Source organism: Monodelphis domestica, chromosome 2, assembly GCF_027887165.1.
Source record: "Monodelphis domestica isolate mMonDom1 chromosome 2, mMonDom1.pri, whole genome shotgun sequence".
Lineage (NCBI taxonomy): Eukaryota > Metazoa > Chordata > Mammalia > Didelphimorphia > Didelphidae > Monodelphis > Monodelphis domestica.
In genome coordinates, this window is record NC_077228.1 from 542,644,905 (window position 1) to 542,669,557 (window position 24,653).

The following is a 24,653-nucleotide window of genomic DNA, read 5'->3' on the forward strand; positions in this document are numbered from 1 at the left end:
TACGCGTGGCCTTCTGGGACGCTCCCGGAGCCCGGTGCCTTTCCCAGCCACCACGCCGGTCCACGGCCCCGCAGCCCCCAGGCACACAGCATCGTGGCATGGCCGGGCCTCGGAGGTCTCCCCGATCACGTGGCGCTGCAGGGCCCTCCCGGCGGGGTTTCTCAGGGCCCCGAGTCGCCGCCAGCGTCCGGGTTGGGAGCTGTGCGAGGGGGCGGCCCAGAGAGTCCTCGCCGTGCCTGTGTGGACTTTGGTGTCTCCGTGCGCCCATTTTACAGATGAGCAAACCGAGGCCCAGAGATCCCGCGGCCACACGCCGAGCCACCGGCCACGGCGAGGCGTGGCGGGCTGTGGGGGCGCCCTTTGGGGGGCCCCTGAAGGAAGGAGCGGCCGGGATCCAGGCTGTGGGCACGGCGGAAGGTGGGGCTCCTCCAAGCGAGAGCGAGAGCCCCGCCTTCCACCCGCACCTTTGTGGCTCCCCTTCAGCGCCCCGCGGCAGCCAGGGCGGGCTCCGAGCGCCACCTGCTGGCCATGCGCGGGCGGGCGGACGGCTTCCGGCTGCCTGTGTGCCGACCCCTGGGCTCTGGGGCTCCGTTGGCCCCAGCTGCCTGTGGCCAATCCGAGGCCCTCCCCCAGCCCCGACCCAGCAGCCTGCGGCCCCCCGCCATTTGCACAGCTCGGCTGAGGAGGCGGGAGGCCCGGTTCTCCCCTCCCCCATCCAGGACCCCCACACGGAGGGGGCCCACCAGGAGCCGAACATGCCGAGGGGAGCCTGGAATTCTGGGGCCCATCCAAGGCTGGGGATGCTCCAGGCCTCAGTTTCCCCTTCTTTACCAGATGTCTGCCGGGAATGGGGGCCGCTTGTTGTCCTTTTATCTTCCTGGGGGTCCCCCCATGGCCCAGCATTCCGGGTGATCTCTCCAAGACCCAAACCCAGGCGTCCAGGTGCTCCCAGAGCCTCCAGCACCCTCCTGAGAGCCCTGGCTCAGGTGTGATGAGGCATCGCCCACTGAGGTCGGACACCTTTAAGCAGGCCTTGGGCTCCTCTGGGCCTCACAGACCGGCCACCTTCTTACGCATCAAAGTGAGGCAGGAAGCCAGGAGTTCAAACACTGCCTCAGTAGCTGTATGACGTGGCAAGTTACTCGGCCTGCCTCAGTTTCCTTATCCGCGAAATGGGGATAACTGCGTCTGCCTCGCAGGGTGGTTGCACTGCAGTACCATTTCTAAGGTACAACACAGCCACGGTCTCTGCAGCCATCCGGCCGGCCATCTATTAGCTGTTATAGTTTTGTTTCTAGCCCCAGTGCGGAAGGGCCCAAACCTAGGACACTGGATCCTTGGCCTCTGGCATTCCTGCAGGGGGCCCGAGGGCCCAGCCTCCCTCCTGGGCAGAGCTCTTTTCTAGGGAAAGGGGATCTCGGGCTGGGAAATTCTCATGCTCTTCAGGACCATCCTGGGTTTCCTTGGCAAAGGTCCTGGACTGCTTGCCATTTCCTTTTCCACCTCATCTTACAGATAAGGAAACTGAGGCAAATGGGGTTCAGCGACTTGGCCAGGGCCACACAGCTAGTAAGTGTCTGACGCTGGATTTTGTAACAGCCATAGGAATTGTAGAGGACAGAAGAGGTACAGGGGATAAGGAAGGGTTTGTAGCAGCGAATGGAGGAGTTGAAGGGAGAGAGGGAATATGGCTGCTGCTGAGGTAAAAGGAGAGAGATGCCCCTGCCAAGAGGCTGTCTGTGAAAATGGGGTTCCCAGAAATGGGCCATCTATGAGAGCCTGAGGGGACGTCTTCTCTATTGATTGAAGTTGAAGATACCCAGAGCAGGTAGGCACAGGACCCCCCCCCCCCCCAGGGATAAGCCTCTCCCCACCAAGGTTGCCTGGCAGGGCCTGATAAGAACTGTTTATGGGTTGAATGACTGTCCTTGGGTTCAGCTCTCTCTATGTCCCCCTGAAATGAGAGTCCTCTTAATCTGACTGTGGGTTAACTCAAGATGAATTTAATAACAAGTGGGATTGGGATGTACCAAGGAAGAGGGAAGAGGGATTTCCTTAGTTTAGGTTTGAGTCTCTCAGCTTTTGAGCTGAGGCCAGGCTGGCAGGCTGGAGGAGGGTTTCTTGTATTCCTGTCTATGCTAATCTATGCTAGCATTCTTAAATTCAAAGTCTTTAGCAATAGAAAGCAAGAGGAAGAAAAGGTTCTGACTTTCAGAGCTGATCGGACCTGTCTCTTCAGGCTGATGCCCCTAAACACTGGCCTTACAGTTCAAACCACTCCCCTTAAATCCTTTTGTTTGATGACACAATCAAAGGAATCCAGGTAGAGCCCACAGTTAGAAAAATCCAGGAATAGAGGCCCTTCTATCCAGAAACAGGGAGATTATGGCTCCTTTCTGTCTGAGGGCCAGGAAAGAGACTTCAGAGACCAACTGTCACTCTCCAAGTCCTCTTCTCCCACCAATTGTCATCATTGTCAATATCTTCCCTCCAACATTCTAACTGCTGTTGGTTCCACCTCAGTGGCAGAAAGGCCAGAGCTTGATTCAGTTTTCCTTTCCACAGGGCTTTTTTTTTTTTTTAAACCCTCACCTTCTGTCTTAGAATCAATACTTTGTATTGGTTCCAAGGCAGAAGAGTGGTAAGGGCTAGGCAATGGGGGTCAAGTGACTTGCCCAGGGTCACACAGCTGGGAAGTGTGTGAGGTCACATTTAAACCCAGGACCTCCCATCTCTGGGTCTCCATCCACTGAGCCACCCAGCTGCCCCCTCCACAGGTCTTTCTGACACCAGACCTGGTGCTCTATCCACTGCAACTACTAGAACTGCTAATTTCCATTCATTGATTATATATCTTCCTCATTGCTAAGATATGAGAATGACAGGCATTTTACTAAGCAAATCTTCCTCCAGTCTGCCCCAATTCGACCAAAAATAATACCAAAATGCTTTTCCAGCTCCAAAAGCTGACATTGAATGCCCTTCCTCCCTCCCTCCCTCCTCCCTCCCTCCCTTCCTCCCTTCCTCCCTCCTTCCTTCCTTCCTTCCTTCCTTCCTTCCTTCCTTCCTTCCTTCCTTCCTTCCTTCCTTCCTTCCTTCCTTCCTTCCTTCCTTCCTTCCTTCCTTCCTTCCTTCCTTCCTTCCTTCCTTCCTCCCTCCCTTTCCTCCCTCCCTCCCTCCCTTCCTTCCTTCCTTCCTTCCTCCCTCCCTTCCTTCCTTCCTTCCTTCCATCCTTCCTTCCTTCCTTCCTTCCTTCCTCCTCCCTCCCTCCCTCCCACCCTCCCTCCCTCCCATCCCCCTTCCTTCCTTCCTTCCTTCCTTCCTTCCTTCCTTCCTCCTTCCTTCCTTCCTTCCTTCCAACCTTCCTCCCACCCACCCCCCTCCTTCCCTCCCTCCCTTCCTCCCTCCCTTCCTTCCTTCCTTCCTTCCTTCCTTCCTTCCTTCCATCCATCTCACCCTCCCTCCCTCCTTCCTTCCTCCATCCCTTCCATCCCTCCTTCCTTCTTTCCTTCCTTCCCTCCTCCTTCCTTCCTTCTTCCTTCCTTCCTTCCTTCCTTCCTTCCTTCCTTCCTTCCTTCCTTCCTTCCTTCCTCCCTCCCTCCCTCCCTCCCTCCCTCCCCTCCCTCCCTCCCTCCCTCCCTCCCTCCACCCTTCCTTCCTTCCTTCCTTCCTTCCTTCCTTCCTTCCTTCCTTCCTTCCTTCCTTCCTTCCTTCCTTCCTTCCTTCCTTCCTTCCTCCTTCCTACCTTCCTTCCTTCCTTCCATCCTTCCTTCCTTCCTTCCTTCCTTCCTTCCTTCCTTCCTTCCTCCCTTCCTTCCTTCCTTCCTTCCAACCTCCTTCCTCCCTCCCACCCTCCCTCCCTCCCTTCCTCCTTCCTTCCTTCCTTCCTTCCTTCCTTCCTTCCTTCCTTCCTTCCTTCCTTCCTTCCTTCCTTCCATCCTTCCTTCCTTCCTTCCTTCCTTCCTTCCTTCCTCCCTCCCTCCCTCCCTCCCTCCCTCCCTCCCTCCCTCCCTTCCTTCCTTCCTTCCTTCCTTCCTTCCTGCCTCCCTCCCTCCCTCCCTCCCTCCCTCCCTCCCTTCCTTCCTTCCTTCCTTCCTTCCTTCCTTCCTTCCTCCCTTCCTTCCTTCCTTCCTTCCTTCCTCCCTCCCTCCCTCCCTCCCTCCCTCCCTCCCTCCCTCCCTCCCTCCCTCCCTCCCTCCCTCCCTTCCTTCCTTCCTTCCTTCCTTCCTTCCTTCCTTCCTTCCTCCCTCCCTTCCTTCCTTCCTTCCTTCCTCCCTCCCTCCCTCCCTCCTTCCCTCCCTCCCTTCCTCCCTCCCTTCCTCCCTTCCTTCCTTCCTTCCTTCCTTCCTTCCTTCCTTCCTTCCTTCCTCCCTCCCTCCCTCCCTCCCTCCCTCCCTCCCTCCCTTCCTTCCTTCCTTCCTTCCTTCCTTCCTTCCTGCCTCCCCTCCCTCCCTCCCTCCCTCCCTCCCTCCCTTCCTTCCTTCCTTCCTCCCTTCCTCCCTCCCTCCCTCCCTCCCTCCCTTCCTTCCTTCCTTCCTTCCTTCCTTCCTTCCTTCCTTCCTTCCTTCCTTCCTTCCTTCCTTCCTTCCTTCCTTCCTTCCTTCCTTCCTTCCTTCCTTCCTTCCTCCCTCCCTCCCTCCCTCCCTCCCTCCCTCCCTCCCTTCCTTCCTTCCTTCCTTCCTTCCTTCCTTCCTTCCTTCCTTCCTGCCTCCCTCCCTCCCTCCCTCCCTCCCTCCCTTCCTTCCTTCCTTCCTTCCTTCCTTCCTTCCTTCCTCCCTTCCTTCCTTCCTTCCTTCCTTCCTCCCTCCTCCCTCCCTCCCTCCCTCCCTCCCTCCCTCCCTCCCTCCCTCCCTCCCTCCCTCCCTTCCTTCCTTCCTTCCTTCCTTCCTTCCTTCCTTCCTTCCTTCCTTCCTCCCTCCTTCCTTCCTTCCTTCCTTCCTCCCTCCCTCCCTCCCTCCCTCCCTCTCTCCTCCCTCCTCCCTCCCTCCCTTCCTCCCTCCCTTCCTCCCTTCCTTCCTGCAGACCACTTCCCAAAGTGGATGAGCTCTACGTTTACAAAACACACGATTTCCAAAGGCTCTTCCCCGTTCTCAGATTGCTCTCTAAGCTCCTCGAGGGCAGGCCCTGTGCTTCCTCCTTCTTTCGTGCCCTCTGCAGCAGACAGGGGAGGGAGAGCTGGGCTATAGAATCCGGCCTTCCACATGCAGTTCCATATGGCTCGCTCTTCCATGAAGTTTTCTCATTTGCTGGACTGGATCCGAGAACTCCGTCCTTGGGGAAGTTGCCTATTTCCACAGCAAGATGGGGAGGCTGTTCGGTCCCTGCTTCTTATCAGCGTTGGAGGCTGAGGGATTATTTGACATTTGTAAAGACTTCGTGTTACCTCGGGAAGAAAAAAATCCCCCCATAAAATTCATGGGAATGACTCATTTTCCAGGAAGAGTCTCCCTAGACTGCCTTCTCAGGCTTCCTGTATGGCTGTTCCATGTAAGGCCTGAGAGAGTCTGTGGAGAGCATTGAAGCTGGCCGTGCTGAAGTAGGAGCCAGGGGATCAGAGTTTGAATCCTGCCTGAGGTCTACCCTTTCCTACTTCTGCCTGGGTCAGCTTGGCCTCAGTTTCTCCCTCTGAAAAATGAGGGAGTTGAACGTGCTAGCTTTCAAGGTTCTGACTCTGACCCTCTTCCAGGGTCTGTGCCCTTCTGACTCAGGCTGGTGGGCGGTGCTGAGGCCCCTTCCTTGTAGGGCTGATTGTTCACTTTTCAGGTGAGCAGGCTCGACTGTAGACGTCAGATGGTGCTAGATCCATCGTTCATAGCACAGTTTAGCTTTAAAGTGGGTCTCGTCTACATCTCTTCCCTTCAGTTGTTTTGAATACTTGAAGGTAAAGATTAAAAATGTTTCACTGGCTAAATGCTTTAACCAGCTCACCCTGGCACCCTGGCACAGCTTGGCTGCTTCCATCTAGCCCAGGGTTTGGGGCCAGCGACATGCCTTTTCCTTCAACTTTAACGAAAGGCTGGTGCTTAATTAGACTCAAGAGACTGAATGTTCGACATTCCATCCAGTCTAGGAACTTATAATCACCCCCAACTCCGAATCTAAATGCATTTCTGAATGGAAAACTATCAAGCCAGAACCAGACTGCCTTTCTTTGGAAGTTCGAGGCTCTCCTGCGAGTGATGAAAGTGGTGCCTTGGGGGAAAAGGTCTTCTTCAGAAGATTCCATTGTGAAACAGGGTATCCCCAAGGCCCAAGTGAAGTCAATATCACTGGTTTGAAACTGCAAAAAGACTTTGGGGTGGAGTAGAGAGAGGATTGAACCAGGCCCAAAAGGGTTGGATTCAGGTTCTGGCTCTTCCACCTCCCAGTTCTGTGTGACAGTCAGAAATGCCTTTAAAGTGCCATACAAACCAGATTCTGACAAAGGGGTAGTGAGCCTCCTTGATTCTGTGGGTTAACTTCTGATTACACTTGAAATCAAGTATGGTTTTTATTTTTTTTTAATTGTTGCTCCACTCCCCTCAGCCTTGGGAGTGCTCAAGGGAGGCCCTTGGCTTCTAAGCTTGGGCAGTCTCAGTTTGCCCCTATGCTCCTTTCCTTATGGCCGAGCATCTCTGAGGTATCTCACATGTCCTTCCAGTTGATTCTGCATGCCTCCCTGCCACTACTTGAAGATGGGGTCAGATATATTTAGGGAAGTCAGAATTTGGAGACACCAGATTATGAGCCTGGAAGCTGTCTTGAGTGAAGAGAAGCTTGTGCGTTCAGGAGGTGTTGTGTGTCTACAACAGGGTCCAAGGTCTGTAGAAGGAACAGATGTGGCCCATAAATGGAGGGAGAAACAGCTGGAGAATCAGGGGCTTTAAAAGGTTGGCCATATGCCTTGGTTGGAGGAATACTGCTCATTAGCCATGATTGTTTCCTTCAGGAAAAACCAATAAAGGGCATGAAGATAGCAAAGGCTCTAAGGGGGGATCCTTTGTGCCTTTACTCAAGAATAACTCCTTTCCCTAGCTTCAGCAAGTTCAAGTCTGTCCTAGCAAGCAAGGCAAATGGGGCAGAGAAGGAGGACAGGTCTTGGATATACCCAAAGTCTTCAAAAAATGAATCCAACAGACCCTCTTTGTATCTACAATGTACCAGGCACTGGGCTATGGACTGCCAGAAGGCTAGAAAGTTCAGTGAAGGACAGCTCCAGCTCTCTAGGAAAGAGCCATCTAGTAAGGGGGTGAGAATTGGAAAGGTGGAGGGACCAAATCAGAGAGCCTGAAGGGAGCCTGGGGACCAACTACTCCCACTCAGACACAAAAGGAGCCCCTTGAGCACACCTCCAGCATATGGATGTCCAGTGGGCAGCAGTGGGAAATGCTCAGAAATCATGGAAGGGAGACTCCTCATGTAAGGGGCGATATTCCATCGTTGGACAGCTCCTGTGACCTCCCTCTCAGTGTGTTCTCCAGAAGTGGCCAGAGAATGGCTTCCCGTCTGCCCCCCTGAGCCCAGCAGACACCAGTGTCCCGCCCAGAGCCCAATCTATGCAGCAGTACACAGTGATGGTGATGTGGCTCTCCCGGGGGCACAAAGCCGCTGCCCTCCCCCCTGCCTTGTCCTCTGTAGCTCCCATCCTCAGAGGAGCCACACTGGGCACCTTTCTCTGCTAAGCCACTGGGGCCATCCACCCATGGCCTCCCATTCTCACTCCATGGCCCACCAGGATCTCCGTTCTCCGTCATGTCGTCTGCATGGCTTCTTGTCCACACACCCCTAGAAATCGAATGCAGAACCTTGGGCGAGGGCTGCCGTGAGCCCCGCCGGTCACTGGTGATGGACGTGGTCTCTGGTCCGGAGGAGGCCCGGGGGACTTGGAGCAGCGTGACTTTGGGCCCGTTTCTTCCTCTCCTTCAAGGGTCGGGGCCGGATTATCCTCGAGATCCCAAACGCGGCATTCTTCTGACCTCAGAGCATTCAGCCTTATGGAGCTGCCATGAGACCCTGGGACAAAAAGTGCTTTTGTTTGCTTCTGTTTTGTGGCAACGAGCCGGAGGGAGAATGGAAGGCGCTGGGCGTGCCCTCCCAGTGATTTGGCTCCCATCCCCCTCCCACGCCGCCCTGGGTCCAGCTCATTTCCCGTTTGTAGCACCTGGGTGAGATCTGAGCATCAATGGGCCGCCTGTCCAGCTGCGCGTCGTGGTGTGGAATTTACACATTTGCAATGGCTTTTCCCTCCAGTCTGGCTGCTTAGATCATTTTCTCCGCTTGGCTCCATCCAAAGTTTCCGTCCATTTTGCGATGCTCCGTGACCATCTGGAGGTAAACATCTCCCAAAGCCTGGCTGTTCCCTGGAATATCTCCAGCCCCTGCTCCGACCAGGTCCAGAGGGATCAGGGGGTGCCATGGAAGGTGGGTGGGCGGCCAGTGGCACTGTGGAGAGCTGGGTCACCAATACTGCCAGCGGCCCCATATAGCGTTCCTTTGGCATTTTATTTGAGATCGTTGAAGACAAATGCTTACGGCTGGCCTTTAGGGTTTCTGCAGTCAGGCCCATTTCCTAGCCGAGTCTGTGAAGATTGGCTTTCTGTGGGATCAGGAACTCAATGATCAACAAATACAAACACTTCGGGGTCAGAGACTCTGAAAACGGACCCTCTGCTAAGCACAGGGGCTTGTTGAAAAAGTCAGTAAACACCCGCCACACACACACACACACGCACCTCCCCATTCACACACATACACACATATTTCCACACACTGAGCCACTGAATTTAGAAGGTAAATGGCGTCCCTTTTTCTTGAGATGGGGGAATTCAATATGGCGGCAGCTTGACCCTGCCCCCGAGGCTATAAATGGCGGTGAAAACACCGAGAGATCCATTCTGTTTTTCTTCACCTGTGGCCCGTCTTCCACTTAGAAACAGTTCTCGAGTGACGTGGCTCACCCCAGCGTCTCTGCTGACTCCCAGGCTCCTTCTTTGGCTCTCTCCTCCGCCATCTTCCCACCGGTGGAACAAGGCTCTGTGTGTCATGTCTTCCCCCTTGAAAAAGAGATTCACTGTTGACTGGCTGGAATTGGAGGAATCTCCCAGGCTCAGTTTTGTACTGCTTTCTCCAATAGTCACTCAATGTTAGTGTTAAATGCTCTGTTTTGCTTGCGCACAATGAAATGTTCTGGGATCTCTCCGGTTTTCCACGATTTCTCCAACCTGAGCGTTGGAATGGCCAATGGCTTTTGTACTTCCATTTCTTTGGGAGTTCCAAAGGACGGTCAGGCTGCAGCCCAATTTCCTAGCATTGTATGTGTGTATTGGCAGCCCTTTTGCGAAGCCCAGGCCTGACTGCTTTTCCTTCCTTTGCTCCTTTGTCTGTTTGTCTGTCTGTCCAACCATGCGTCATGGCCTTGTTAGCATCGCTGTCCACAAGGACCATTTCAGATGGTGGCGCTGCTGCCTCCACTTCCCTCCTTCCCAGCTGTGGCTCCCACATCCTCTCCCCCATCTTGGCTAGAGCCTTTCCAGTGGGCAGAGGATTTTCCTGGCTGGAGAAAGCGCGAGCGAGATGGGAGATGGGGGGCTCTCTTTCCTCTCTGTCCACCATCATCTGCTCAGAGCATGACCCTCCCTTTCCCATGTTTCATGTATGGGGAGCTCTTTGCAGTCGTTGCTCACGCCTCACATGTGTACGAGCAGAAGAGTGAGTGACCAAGGCGGAGAGGGACCGTCAGAGTACGTGGATACTACTAGGGGCAGCACCTAGCTAACCATAAGCGATCCTTTGTGTCTGTGGGTGCCGTCGAGATGAGCTCGCCCACGTTGGCAGCAGCTGAGATGTGGTCACCGTCATGATGGCTAGGAAGAGGGCAGCACCCTGGGGTGGGAGGACGCCTATCGCATCCGTGCCCCGGGAAACCTGGAACAACAGGAAACGGGGGGCGCTTTGACCTGGAGGAGAGAGCGTGAGAGGGACAGCCCAGCTGTCTTCACACAGAAGACAGATCAGAGGGATCGTTCTGCCCTCCAAGGAACCCTGCAGTCGTAGGGGCGGGGGAAGGGGGGGCTTTTCCCTGGAGGTCTTTGGGCAGAAGCTGGATACACGCCTGCCCAGAACACCATGGAAGGGGCTCCTGGTTGGGTATGAGTCGGCCAGGGTGGCCTCTGAATCTCCGGGACTCGGTGCATAAAGGAAGCCTTTTTTCGGGGTGCTTTTTTGCCAGAAGTCTGAAAGCTATTATTCCCAGATCTTCTGGCTGGCTCTATTAATAGCTTCTTTACAAGGCGCCTCATTAAGGAGACGCGGATTGGTTCAGGGCAGGCCTTGAAGGAAATCAGACATTCACAGGCCGGTTTCTGCCGGCACTCGCGGCCTCCTCCTTTCTTCCTCCCTTTCCTGTTCCCTGGAGGGGCTTCGGCTCACACAAATATGCCCCTGTCGCTGAGCCCCATCTCGCCCCACTGGAGCAGGCCCAGGGAGCTCTGAAAGGAGGACAGCGTGTTCACTGGAGGGGGGTGTGGGCCAACGCGCTGGAACAGGCACGGAACAAAATGCTAACAGATGCTCTCCGACGAGCCTCCTTCACTCCTCCGCCTTTAGAACTGGCTCCAGCTCTTCGATCGAGTGGCGGGTCTCCTTGGCCTGGAGCCGCCTTCCAACGAGAAGCAGAGCCCTTTGGACGCTGTGCCCAGGACAAAGCTGGCAAGGGAGGCAGCACGAGGGTGTTGGGAGCCAGGGCTCTCTTACCACGGCCCGGCCACGCGCCCTTTCCTGCCCGCAGAAAAGCCACCAAGCTTTCAAGGCTCCACACAGCCTTCCCTCTCCAGGCTCGGAACTTCCAGAGCTGTTTTCTCTCAGCCTCTCCTCTTGTATTTGTTGTACTGTATGGGGTAAGATTGGGGCTTGAGACTGAAAATATTATACTGGGGCCGCCAGAATTTAAATTCCATCCCAGTGAAATGCTCAAGCCGGTGTGGGATTGAATGGCGGTTTATTTACAATAGAAGGAAGAAATTAGGGAGAAGGAGAAGAGGGAAAGGGTAGAAGATCTGCTCCGGCCTGGCCTCAGCCAAGGGGCCTTCTCAGAGGACTAAATCTAGTTCGGCTTCCAGCCACGAGGCCTCCTCCAAGGTGAGGGGCCTCCTCGGGGGCTGGTGCCTTCAGAAGGTCAAGGAAAAGGGGGTCAGCCTTAGCACTCACCAAGGTCTCTTCAGGGAGACCGCCTCACCTAAACCACGCCACAGAGCTCTCCCAGTAAAGCCCAACACCAAGTCCGCCAAAGCCACAAGCACACCAAATGCGCCACAAGCTCCCAATGCTGCCATCGGGAGAGCCTCACAGGAAGTGACGCGAAATAAATGGCCGTTCTTGACGTCACTTCCTGCGCCTCACATGTGCCAATGGCGGCTGGAGCTTGGCTTAGGACAGCCCAGGGGTCAGTCAGCCGTTTCTGATTTGTCCCTCGCTAGCAGGTGCCGGTCATAGGCCTTCCTCCTCACAGTTACTCCTCAAGGGGGGTGTCGACATCCCTGGTTGCTAGAATTCTAGACTAAGCAGGGTGGAGTACAACTAAAGTGCACGGCGGCACCTCCCCTGCTGAATTCTAGGGGCAAAGATTCCATCTTATCTCTGGACACCCCCCCGAGTGCCTAGAGCAGTGCTCCAAATGCTGCCTGTGTGCTGTTGTCCTAGCGTGCCCATGGGAAGCCGTCTCCCCTGAAAGAGCCTCGCGTGCTTCTGCACAGATTTGGTGTTTATGTATCTGGGTACCCCCCCCAGACTGGGCCGCCCCAAGCTCTTCCCCCTTGCCTTTGTGTCTCCAACGTACCTGGTGTCCGGTCCTCGGCACGTGTCTAGTAAAAGCTGCCCGGATCGGCGCGCGTGGCCTGAGCCACGTCAGCCTTCTCGAGAGCCATTGGACGCTCCTGGAGATGCTCCCGAAGCCGGCGTCATGCCCTGGCCCGGCGGGATGGCGGCCTGTGACTCCGGGCGATCCTCTGCAGGCCAAGAAACCTAGGCGGAGGGCCGGAGACAGTCGGGGGAAGGAAGCCGCCCGCACCCTCCAGAGAGAATTCCAGCGCAGGAACGAGACACAGGCAGGCGAGGAAAGGGAGAAGGACTCCCAAGGGCGGCGGCGACCCGAGCCGACCAGCAGGCTGGAGCAGTGCGGGGGGTGCCCTCTGGAGAGCCTGGTGGATGGAGGCCGGACGTCAAGGGCCACCCAGTCGCTGGCTGTGGGCTTGTGACCCGGCGCCACAACTGGCTCCGCGCTCTGCCTGCCGTCCACCGGGGAAACGTAGCTCTGCCCGCTTGCAGCCAGGGTGGCCCGGCGGGAGGGTTGCCTCTTTTCCGCCCCGAGAGGACGCCTCTCTGTCTCCGACACCAGACCTATTCGTCGTGCTCTGGAAAATGGCCGTCATTAAAATCTCTCTTCTATTTCTTGGCAGGGAGGGCGGCCTTGCTGCCCTCAGAATGGCCGTCTCAGGGCCCCGGGGGGCCGAGGAGACCCCTAAGGGCAGTGCTGCCCAGATTGGGGGGCCGAGGAGACCCCTAAAGGCAGTGCTGCCCAGATTGGGGGCCGAGGAGACCCCTAAGGGCAGTGCTGCCCAGATTGGGGGGCCGAGGAGACCCCTAAGGGCAGTGCTGCCCAGATAGATTGGGGGCCGAGGAGACAGCCGCGTCCAGCGCCCCGCTCTTCTGGCAAGCCGTCGGCCGGCTTGGGGCTCCTCTAACACGGGCTTTCCTGGGAGGCTTCCATAGTCATCGCCATCTTTGTTAAGGAGGCTTCCTTGGGGCTGCAGAAGCCCGGAGCCTCTGTGCGGACTGAGAGGCGCCCTCGGGCGGGAGGCTGGGCTTGCCCGCAGTCCACACGGCTTTCGACGCGTGGCTAACGTGGCGGAACGCAATGGCTGAGTCACGGGGACGCCCTTCGAGAGTTGGGCAGAAAGCGTGGAGCTCCTGGGCAGAGAGCAAGGGCCTGGGCAGGGGCGTTGGTTGGGTCCCACCTGCATCTCCCACGCTCCGTCCCTGACGGGCTGGGGGAGAGAGCTCTGGGCTCGGGGTTGGGCTGCCTCTACCAAGAGGGGCACGTGGCGGCCCCTCTCCTCCTGGACACGTTCTCCGGGCCAGAGCTGCCAGCTCCCGGCGGCCTCTGCTTCCTTCGGGCTCCTCGTGCGTGGACGCTGAATTCTGATCGCCAGAGCTCCGCCCTTAAAGGAGTCCCCTTAAAGATCCATGAGAGGCCACTGCTCAGGTGGCTCAGTGGGTAGGGAGCCAGGTTTAGAGACAGGATGTGCTGGGTTCGAGTCTGGCCTCAGACACTTCCTAGCTGGGTGACCCTGGGCACGTCACTTAACCCTAAAGCTTAGCCCTTGCTCCTTGGAGTGGATACTTGGTCTGGATTCGAGGAGAGAAGGCAAGGGCTTAAGAAAGGAGAAAAGACGGAAGAGGCATCACCATGAGGAGGACCACAAGGTCTGCTTCTACAGCAGCAATCGCGCAGACTTTGGGCTCCCAGAGAACGTTCCTCGAACTCGTGACACGCTGGATGTGGGACCCTCCCCATGGGAGAGCCTGGGCAAGAATTTCTCAGGACGAAAGTCCAAGGGAGGACTGTAATCTGCCACACTGGGGAGGCGCAGCTCCACCTAACTGGCATTCATGTAGTGCCGGTGGTGGGCACTGTCAGAACTTCTTTTGTTTTAACCCCTCCCCTTCCCTCCGGGAGTCACTACTGTGTACTGGTTCCAAGGCAGAAGAGCGGTCAGGGCTGGGCCATGGGGGTCAAGGGACTTGCCCAGGGTCACCCAGCTGGGAAGGGTCTGAGGCCAGACTTGAACCCAGGACCTCCTGTCTCTAGGCCTGGCTCTCAATCCACTGAGCTACCCAGCTGCCCCCCCGTCAGAACTTCTTGAGAGACGGCAGTCAGGAGGAAGGGCCGCAAAGAGCTAAGAGCGATTCCTTCTGCGAAGTTATGTCCTTCAGTGGTGGTGAAGCCACGAGCACGAGACACGAGACACCAGCATCCCGGCTCACAATGCCTTGCAGAAGGACATCAAACTGCCCTAAAGAAACCCGGACGGGCCAAGCCCCTGGATCGGACCCAAGTCCAGGGCTCCAAAGGGAAAAGAAGCCATTTCCAGCGGATTTACTGCCCATCGTTGGTATTGAAAGATGGATTCCATCGAGCAAAACACTGCCTTAAGGATGCTTCTCCGGCCAAATGTCTGCGACAGCCACGTCAGCCTCATTCCGGATTCTCTGAGGCGTGTAAGGAGACTTTTCTAGAGAGCCGTGTTGGCTCTCGGCAGAGCAGGAGCTAATCCGCCCTGGTGGACGGGTTTTCTCCACGGGATGAAATGTAATCGGTACAACTGGCTCCGCGTTCGAAAGTTCGAAAAGAGCCCATATCCCTGGTGTAAGATGGCCGAGGCAGGAGTGCAGAGCTCTTTGTCTGAAAAGGTTCTGAGGTTCCTAGTGGACTTCAAGATCAAGAAGTCATCAGCCAAGAGGGGCGAGTGGACTCTTGGGTCGCTTTTAGGGAGACTTGGTGTCCCAGACTAGGGAGATGTGGTTTGCCTATTCTCCACCCTGGACGGACGGCGTCAGAGATTCGGGTTCTCCATCTGAGACAGGGAGAGTTCAGAAGCAGGCCGAAGAGGGAGACCAGGACGCCAAAGGTCATGCCACGTGAGGTTGGGTCAGAGGAACGAAGCTCAGAGAGAAGACGACTCCGGGGTCTATGGTGCCTGGCTTCCAGATCTGAAGGGCTTCCCTTCAGCGGACGTTAGACTGCGTTCTACCTGGCCCCGGGGGAGACGTAGGAGCAAGGGACACAAGTAGCAGAAAGGTCAAGTTCGGTCTGAAGGAAGAAAAGTTGCGAACTAATCAATCGCCCAGAAAGTTCTATTAAGCACGTACTCTGGCCTGGGCCTTATATTAAGAACGGGGATACTGAGGCACTGAATGAAAGACCCCTTCCTCTTAATTAAAGGGATTCTGAACACCCAGGACACTGGAATGGGCTCTTTTAGGAGTAGTGGGTTCCCCAGCATTTGGGAGACCCACCTACTCGGGCAAGGGCCAAATGGCCATTGGTTGGGTATATTATGGAACTGATTATTGGAGGAAGGCTTGGGTTGGACCAGAGGATCTAACCCTAAATACATGCCGATCCCTTCCAGCTCTGAAATTCTGTGATTCTGTAAATAGCAGGTAAGGTCCCTTATTGCTAGGGAGACACATGCCAGCCAAGGATGTTTGCAAGGCCAGCGCCATAAAGTACAGTCTTGGACACTAGGAACGAGGTTCAAAACTGGACAGAAGGAAAATGGTTTGGATTGGCAATGGAGAAATAGAGGTACTGCTTTTAATGCCTTCCAGAAAAGAGGAGCCATCTTTTTTTTAAAGGGGTTTTTTTTTGGGGGAAGCTAGGTGACTCAGTGAATTAAGAGCCAGACCTGAAGATGGGAGGTCCTGTGTTCAAATCTGGTCTATGACACTTCCTACCTATGTGACCCTGGGCAAGTCACTCAAATCCCATTGCCTAGCTCTTACGGTTCTTCTGCCTTGGAACCAATACCCAATATTGATTTGAAGACAGAAGACGAGTGGTCCCCAAAATCTTTTCCACTCCTCCTTTTCCTCCACCTTCTTCTCCCAGAGAGCCATTTTATATAACAAATAGTATTTTTTAAGATTAAAAAAGGGGGGGAAGAGAAGAAAAAAATCATCATAACTGAAAAATACATTAAAAAGTTTGAAAATACATGCAATGTGCAATAATGCCTGTGGACTTCTCACCTCCAAGAAGTTTGGGATGAAAGTATATTATATCATTTTCTTGTCTCTAGTTATTTCGCTTTATGTTCATTCCTGAGAATTACAGAAATTTTCTTTCTATGTAAACATATACACATTTTGACTATAATGAGTCCCTTAAATTTTCTCTTTCTTATTTACCTTTTTGGGCTTCTCTTGTGTCTTGTGTTTGGACTTCAATTTTTTTTTTTTAATTTAGGGTCTGGCTTATTCCTCATGAAGGCTTGGAAATCTATCTTATTGAATGTCTACCCCCCCCCCCAAAGAATATACTCAGTTTTGCTGGATAGGTGACTCTGGGTTGCAAACTCAAATCTTTTGCCTTCCTGAATATTATATTCCATGCCTTTTGATCCTTTAATGTAGAAGCTGGTAGGTCCTGTGTGATCCTGATTGTTGCTCCATGGTATTCGAATGCTTTCTTTCTGGATGTTTGAAGTATTTTCTCCTTGGCTTGGTGACTCTTGAATTTAACTATTACATTCCTGGAAGTTGTCATTTGAGGATTTCTTTCTGGAGGTGACCTGTGAATTCTTTCAATTTCAATTTTATTTTCTTGTTCAAGGAACTCTGGGCAGTTAACTTTGATAATTTCTTATAATATGATGTCCAAGGTTTTTTTCTTGATCATGCCTTTCAGGTAGTTCAATAATTGTCAAATTGTCTCTCCTAGATCTATTTTCTAGGTCCCTTGTTTTGTCAATAAGATATTTCATGTTTTCCTCTGTTTTTTTTTTTTTTTAAATTCCTTTGATTCTGCTTTATTGTTTCTTGATTTCTCCTGAAACCATTAGGCAAATCTGATTTTTTAGGACTGATTTTCCTCTGTCAGTTTTTGGTTCTCCTTTCTCAATGGACACATTTGTTCTTGCATGACTTTCATTTCCCCTTGCATCACTTTCTATTCTTCGTGCATCACTTTCATTTCTCTTCCCCACTTTTCTTCTGCCTCTCTTAATTGATTTTTGAAGTATTTTTGAGCTTTTCCAGAATCTGTGTCCAATCCGTATTTTTCTTTTGGACTTTGCATGTGTTTCCTTTGCTTTCACTGTCCCCTTCTCTCTCTGTACCTCTTTGCCTCCATAAAAATTCTTTATAGTTAGGTACTTTTTGTTGTTTGCTCATCTTTCCTATCTGATTATATGTAGGCTCTGTTTTCTGGGAATTTGGGGTACCCCCTTAAACTTCAGACCTTCATTGATGTTATTCTCAGCTTATTTTTCTTCTTTTTTTTTTTTTACAGTTTCAGTTCTTGGATGATGATGGTCTGAGGGATGAGAGCCCTTAGATCCCCCTCCCCCTGTTGATTCAATTGACCCTTGAGATTCTGATGACTTGGCCGCAGGCTTGGGAAAAAGCTTTTAATCTTACTCTGAACTTGATCATATCAGAGGCTGAACAAATTCTAGCCCCAAGCTTAGGCTCATTTTTTGGTCTTACTGTGTACTGGATCCAATCAGTCACAGCCTTGATTACTGTTTCCTAAAGCTCCACCCTTATTTGGGGGCAAAAATGGGGGGGCCCTGTGAACTGTGTCCCCCCCAAAGTGTGAACTATGTCCTCATCCCAAACCCAGACTGAGATTCTTGGCTTCACTTGGTCCACACAGATCAGTCCACTTCAGCCCAAATTGCTTTAGGTTAGGTCTTCAGACTTCTCCATGGGTTTGTCATTTCAAGGGGCTTCCCCACAGGTTCGACATTTCAAGGGGCTTCCCCACAGGTTCAACATATCAAGGGTTGTGAGTTGGCTTGTACCACTATTTGCCCCAGCAGGATCTCAGGATCTGAATGTTGGTTTGGATTTAGGTTCCAAACCTGTGACAGCAGATGTGGGATGGGGGGGTGTGGTCTTCCCTCCTTGCTATAGCCTCTTGTTTGCTCTGTGCTCCTCTCACCCCAGTGCCCCAGATGTTCTCTGTCTACCTTTTGGTTTTTCTTTTCTTGAAAGTTGTTTCACTCTATCTCCTTGTTGGTTCTTTTCCTCCTGTATTTGTTTTGTGGCAATATTTTAATCTTGGTTGGAGAGGATTCTCATGGTTACACAGAGTTGCTCTGGTTTACTCTGCCATCTTGGCTCTGCCCCAGGAAGTCCTCTAAGTTCATTCCTATACTTCTTTCCGTATTTTTCTGAATTTTTCGGTTTTATCATTTCTTACAGCATGGAGATATTCTATTTCAGTGATATATCACCTGTTGTTTAGCTATTTTCCAACTAATGGGCATTAACTTTTTTCTAATTCTTTGCTGTCTCAAAAGTGCTCTATAAATATTTTTGTATATGGAGATTTTTTTTATTAATTGCTTCTTTGAGGCATAAGCCTGGTAATAGAATCTCTGGATTATAGGACCTGAGCATTTTAGTCACTTTATTTTTATAATTCAATTGCTTTCCAAAATGTTTATTTCAGTCCACAGCTCTACCAACAATGCATCAGTTTGCTTATCTTTTCATAATGTTTCCAACATCAACTATTGACATTTTCTGTCAACTTTACTGCTTTGTAGGGTATGAGGTAAAACCTAACAGTTGTTTTGATTTGTATTTCTATTATTATTAGTAATTTGGAATCTCTTTAATGTGGTTCTTAATTCTCTGTTATTCTTTTTTTGAGAACTGTTTGTTTATATCCTCTGATCACTTCTATTGGGGAATGACTATTGGTCCTAAAAGCATTTGTTATTTGTTTATATATCATGGATACCAAACTCTTATCAGATTATTTTGAAAAGAAGATTTTCCCCCATTTGACTGCTTCCCTTCTTAGCCTAGTGCACTTTGTGCAGACTTTAATTTCACTTAACCAAAATTGTCCACTTTATCTTCTATAATTGCATCTATCCTTGGCTTAAGAATACATCTCATATCTTACCATAGCTGTGAGAGATATATGACCTTTTTCCCACTAATTATTCTTACCTTGTGATCTTTGATCCTTAGGTCATGTATGCATTAAAAATGTATTATGGAGTGTGGTGTAAGCATATGTTTATCTATGCCAAATTTCTGCCAGATTGCTTTCCAGTTTCCCCAGCAGAATTTGTTTAATCAAATAGGGAGTTCTTTCCTTTTTGCTTTATGCTTTGCTGACAACCAGTTCTTGAGTTTCATTGTTTCTGATTCTTTTTTGTCCAGTCTGTTCCAATTATTTACCTCTCTATTTTTTAACCAATACCAGATGGGCTGGATGACTGCTGCTTATAATGTAGTTTATTCACACAAAATGGTTTGACAGGTCTGCCTGGGACTAACACAAACTATAATTATGGTTTTTGAAAGCCTTCTTATGGGATCAGAAATTGTTTCCATATTTGGAATATAGTTTAATAAGTAAAATATACATGGGAATTGATCTTTCTCCAGTTCTCAAAATGGAAGGCTTTAGGAGAGTGTCTGCACTTCAGAAGAGCCAGGATCCTGTTGAGATTGAGCCCCTTCTCCCAGTTAGATCATAGGCCCACTATGGCACCAGAGACGGTTTCACAAGGTGTTGGGGCTTCCTAGGCAGGGGTGAACCTCTTGAGGCAGTCAGTAGAGATAGAATCCATCTCTAGGCTCAGGTTCACCATATCCTCAGCTTATGTTCTGCTTGCAGACATTTCAAGAAGTCAAGGCTACATCCATTCTCCAACGAGGGACCAAGGAGGATGGGAGAAAAGGCAGAAAGGTATGTGTGGGGCTGCCCCACCCAGCATCTGGTCTGAGGAGCCCAGCAAGAGGCCAGTATGTGGGGTATTAAGAATAGAGCTCAACACAGGCCAATTGAGCCCAGACCTGGAGGGACAGATGCCAAGGGGGATGAAGGGCTTGGGAGTTGTTCCATCTTGGCTTGAAAAACAGTCTGTCCCCTTAGCAGTTCTCCAGGGCTGCTCCCAATTCACCCAATAAACAAAAGCCAGCTGTTTCTTCTGCTTGGATGTACAGGCTCAGAGACCCTGGGCTGCCTTGTCTGCAGCAGCCACAGTGAGAGGAGTCTGAGGAGGGAAACAGGGTGGGGAAAGGGGAGGGAATTGGCTTCCCAACCCTTCCTAGCCATGCTGAACCAGTTAGCAAGGAATAGCTGTCTCTGGGTATTTGGCCAGCTGTCACAAGCTGAGAGATTAGTCTCATTCTGCTTGGCCTGGAGGAGGCAGAACTAGGAGGAAGGAGGAGAGTCCCTTCCCCACCCACCGAGATGATGTGTTTATAGCAGGGCTTACAGAATTAAAAAACAAAAGCAATCTTCTAAGAGAGCCCATGTGTTTCTCAGGCTTCCCAGGGAGGTGGTACATCCTCTGTCTCACAACAGGACCTCTGGGGAATCTTAGATCTAGACTTACATGAGGCTTCAAAGGTTGTCTGGCCAAACCCTTTCATTGTACAGATGAGGAAACTGAGGCCCAGAGCATTTATCTAGTGTGTAGTAGTGGGGGAGCCTATGCCCTCCTACTTGAAATCCAGTGTTCTTTCAACCCGTCCACATTCCAAATAAAGCTTGGATGGCCTCTTTGTCTGGTAGGGCATAAAAATGGTTCTTTTTCACGTCCAGCCAGAACTCCTTCACCTTTTTAAATGGTCTGGTTCTCTTGAGTAGTCAGGTGGAGCCTAGGAATTCCTTCTCAGAATAATATGCCTAAATACATCCCACTAAAAACTACAGGCTCGCCAAAGAAACTGATGATAATGAAATGCACTTGTCGAAATAGTACAGAAATGGCTTCTTGGACCCCAGGTCTTTAAGAACCCTGATGACCTGTGAGGCCCCCCTTTCTGTCGGAGATTTTGTCTTCATCTTTAATCGTTTCACTTATCTGGGTCTCTCGCCTCTCCAGGGAGAGAATAAGCTCCCCACAGGCTGGGAAGAATGACTCATGCCACTTTGGCACCCCAGGCACAGGAGCTCAGGAGACACTCATTGGTGGCTCTTCATGTTTCAGAGACCCCAGTGTAGAATCATATGGTGATGGAAGAGCCTGGCACGTCTGCTTAAAGCATGAGTTCTCTCTTTGACACATGAACTAAACACCATTGGGGAGCCAAGACTCCAACCACGAGGACTGGAGAACCGCTGAGTGATGTGATTGAAAGATGGTGGAGAAATGGGTTTCGAGTTGTTTTAAGGCTTAGCCCAGTGCCTGGAACATGGTGGGTGCTTCATACATGTTTACTGACTGCTTGATTTTCAGCAAACCTCTCCAATGCCCAAAACATACAACAAAACTGGATACCATTTGGAGAGAAACAAGAGCTGCCAACACTTAGCTCAGCACCTGGCACAATGTACCAAGAGCCTAATAAATGCTTCTTGGTCCACTGAGTGGGGAGACAAGAATCATCCAGAAGTATCAGCCATCCAGAGCTGGCATGTCTGGGCTCACCTGTGCCAGTGTGCCATAGGATGTGCCAGGGGGACAATGAGTGAGAGTAGAGACCTCAGAGCACCTCTAGCTGTGGGCATATATCAGTACCGTGCATCCTAGGAAGGACACCATGCGACTCCAGGACCAGATGTTGGGTCTGAATCACCCTGCACAGAATTCCAGAGCCTGGGAGCTCAGGGGTCTCCAAGGCCCTCTAGTGCAACTTGTGACTGAACACAACCCTCTGCAACAGGATAGCCAAGTGCCTATCTCTCCTTCCTTCCTTCCTTCCTTCCTTCCTTCCTTCCTTCCTTCCTTCCTTCCTTCCTTCCTTCCTTCCTTCCTTCCTTCCTTCCTTCCTTCCTTCCTTCCTTCCTTCCTTCCTTCCTTCCTTCCTTCCTTCCTTCCTTCCTTCCTTCCTTCCCTCCTTCCTTCCCTCCTTCCTTCCCTGCTAGCTGTGACAGCCAGCCATGAGAAGGTTCTGGCTACAGGTCCTCCCGCCACAGAGGCTGGGCCCACAAGCAGCCTTTACCCTCCTCCCAGTGGTTCACTGGCCTTTTCTCTCTCGCTCCTGATCCAACATTGGGCCATCCCACGTGGCCTGGGCCCCCTTCATCCACCACAGGCCAACAGAAAAGGACAAGCAGCCCAGCAGCCCCTCCAAGCTCGTTTGGGTCTTGGAGCCACGAATACCATGGCTGGGGCTGCTCAGAAGGAAGGGTACCATGGAGGGGAAAGGAGTGGGGGACGGCGGCCCGGGGGGACCCTTGGGTCACTCTGGGGATCAGCACACAGGCAAATGGAAGGGGGAAGAGGAAGAGCCAGGCAGAGGCAGCCAGCAAAGAGTAAGAGGGAGATGCAGAGACCCCGATGGAAAGAGAGAGCCATGCAGAGAGGAAAAAGAGAGCCAGAGGCCAGCTGCAGACCCCCAACTGGACAGAGGCAGAGAACTAGAGTCAGAGACAGACAGACAGACAGACAGACAGAGAGGCGGCGTCCTCTCCATTGGCCATCGGGCCCTGATTTAGGCTGTTCCGTGTGATGTCTGCACGGTTTCCTTCTTCACAAGGGGCACAGTATTACTGCCTGCCCTCTTCTAGCCCTAGGCTGGCCTGGTGCAAATGCGAATGCCGACCAAGCCAGGCCTCTCTCTCCCAGCCAAAGTGTTCCTTTTAGGATTTGAGCCCCTGCCCAGACGGGACGCCTTCATCCTTAGGAGCCGGGCAGCAGAATCTGGGCCTCCGGCATTTGGCTTCTCATGATCGGAGACTCCTCGGGGTATGGGGGACCGAGAACTGGATTTGAAGTCCAAGGACCTGAGTGGGAATCCTGGTTCTGCCATTCAGACTGTGTGATCGTGGGGAAGTCCCTTCTCCACTTTGGGTCTCGGTTTCCTCATGTGTAAAATAAGATGGTCGGGTCAGTGGCCTCTGAGGTCCCCTCCAGCTTCACAGCTGAATCTCCAGAGGCGATCCTGGCCCAGAGGACCTTGGGGGCACTCGACCATCGAGCGCCTGAGCGGTCTCGACTACAGTCCAGCGTCGTCGGCTTTTTGGCTGCCTGTGTCGCCCCTGGGTTTGCAGTGGCAGAAAGGGGAGCCAGAGCAGCCTGTGGAATTTGGGGTCGGGGAAGCATTGGTCTCACGTGGGCCGAAGCATCCCACGCACCCTGCCAAGCCGCTGCACACAGTCCAAGGACACAGAAGTAGCCAGTGAGCGGGGGCCACCGTGCCGGACGGCATACGCGCCTCGCGGATCCCCAAGTAGGAGAGAAGCGCTCCCGGCCGTCTTTACACACTACGCAGTCCTTGGTTGGGGTCTCTGGACGGCAAGGGCGGGCGGCTCAGGTCTCCAGGCATGCGGGACCAGATGTAAACAAGGCCGTGTCCACTCACCGCCCTCCTTTGGAGTCCGTGCACAAAAGAGCAAAACGTGACCTGACGTTGACGTTGTGTTCGTTCCCCTTGAGTGGGCAAGCGGAGTGGACCACGGCGGGCCGTGGGCAACGTGCATCCGTTCCCTGGAGCCCCAGGCCACCAGCTGCCCACCCCAAGGCCCCTTCCTGGGGGACTGAGCGAGGTAACACCCTCCCTCTTACGGGCACCTTCTCTCACGCTCTGCCTTTCCCTGCTCTGGCCTTGTCGAGCCGCTCTGCTACGCCGACCTGGGCCGAGAAAGCTTGTCCTCCTTGGAATGGGGCCCGTGGGAGCCATCAGCGATGGGTCTCTGCTCTCCCCACAATCCCCCTGCGTCTTTGGGGAGGCGTGGCTGTGGCTGTGGACAGCCCGGAACTCCGTCCTGCCCAACGTTGGGATGCTGGAATCACTGAGCCCGCGTCCCCGGCGCTAGGCGGGCAGGACCTTCTCCTCCCGAGAAGGACAGGAGGGCATGGAGACGGGACCCGCTGGAAGGACCGATGGGCGACATGGGAGCAGCCCTCGGGGAGAAGGAAGCCGAGGCCTCTGTCTAGGCTTGCCTCGCCTGCCCAGGGCTGGTGGATGCAGTGGAACCTGAGGTCACCTGGAGAATGCAGGAGCCTTTCCATACTCCCCTTTGCCTCGGGGTAAAACCCCAGAGTCGCCCCACTGGTTGGGAGAGCCAATTGCCCAGGCTGTGATTGTGGGGGTGACGTGATTTCTCAGCTAAAGAAAACCCCAAACCGCCGCCGCCACAACAGGGAGGAGGAGGCGCAGGACTCGCCTATTCCCTCAGTGAGTCTGTGTTCCACCATCGGTTCCAGGAAGTCCATTTAAAATCTTCCGCCTTAGCATCAATTCTGTGTCCTGGCTCCAAGGCAGAAGAGCAGTAAGGGCCAGGCCATGGGGGTCACGTGACTTGCCCAGGGCCACACAGCTGGGGAGTGTCTGAGGCCACTTTGAACCCAGGACCTCCCGTCTCTGGGCCCGGCTCTCCATCCACTGAGCCGTCTCACTGCCCCCAGGTTCTCAATGTAAAAATCCCCTGGGGCTCATTAGAGGTCTAGACCAGACCGAAGTGCCCGCAGAGAGATTCACTCGAATGGAAAGAGACGACTCCAAGCTTCGGAGGGCTGGAAGGAGCTCCAGGTGAGCTTTCCTTCAGGCTGTCTTTCCCTCTCCTCCTTCCGGAGCAGGGTGCCACCCAACCCTCCAAATGCCGTGGTTTCCTGAGCCAGGGCAAGGGCGTCCGTGTGGCACGTTGTGGAGCGGGTTCCAGGCGTCAGCCGAGGCCTGATGAGTTGGAAAGAGAACTCTTCTCTCTTTGGAGAAGGGATCGTTGGAGTGAAATGCGGGGAGACCGTCTAAGAACGCGCGGGGATGCCGGGGCTCTGCCAGTAGCTTCCGAAGGGAGGAGCGTAGACTTTTGTGCTGTGCAGCTCTTCGAAGGAAGCTTGTCTAGGTAACATGGGACCGACTGGCTCATCCGGAGTCTTGAAGCCACTGGGAGGAGCCCTCGGCGCCCCAGCCTCGACCACATACGGCGGGACGCTGCTCTGCAAGATGTCCATGATGAGATCAGAGTGAGGTAACAG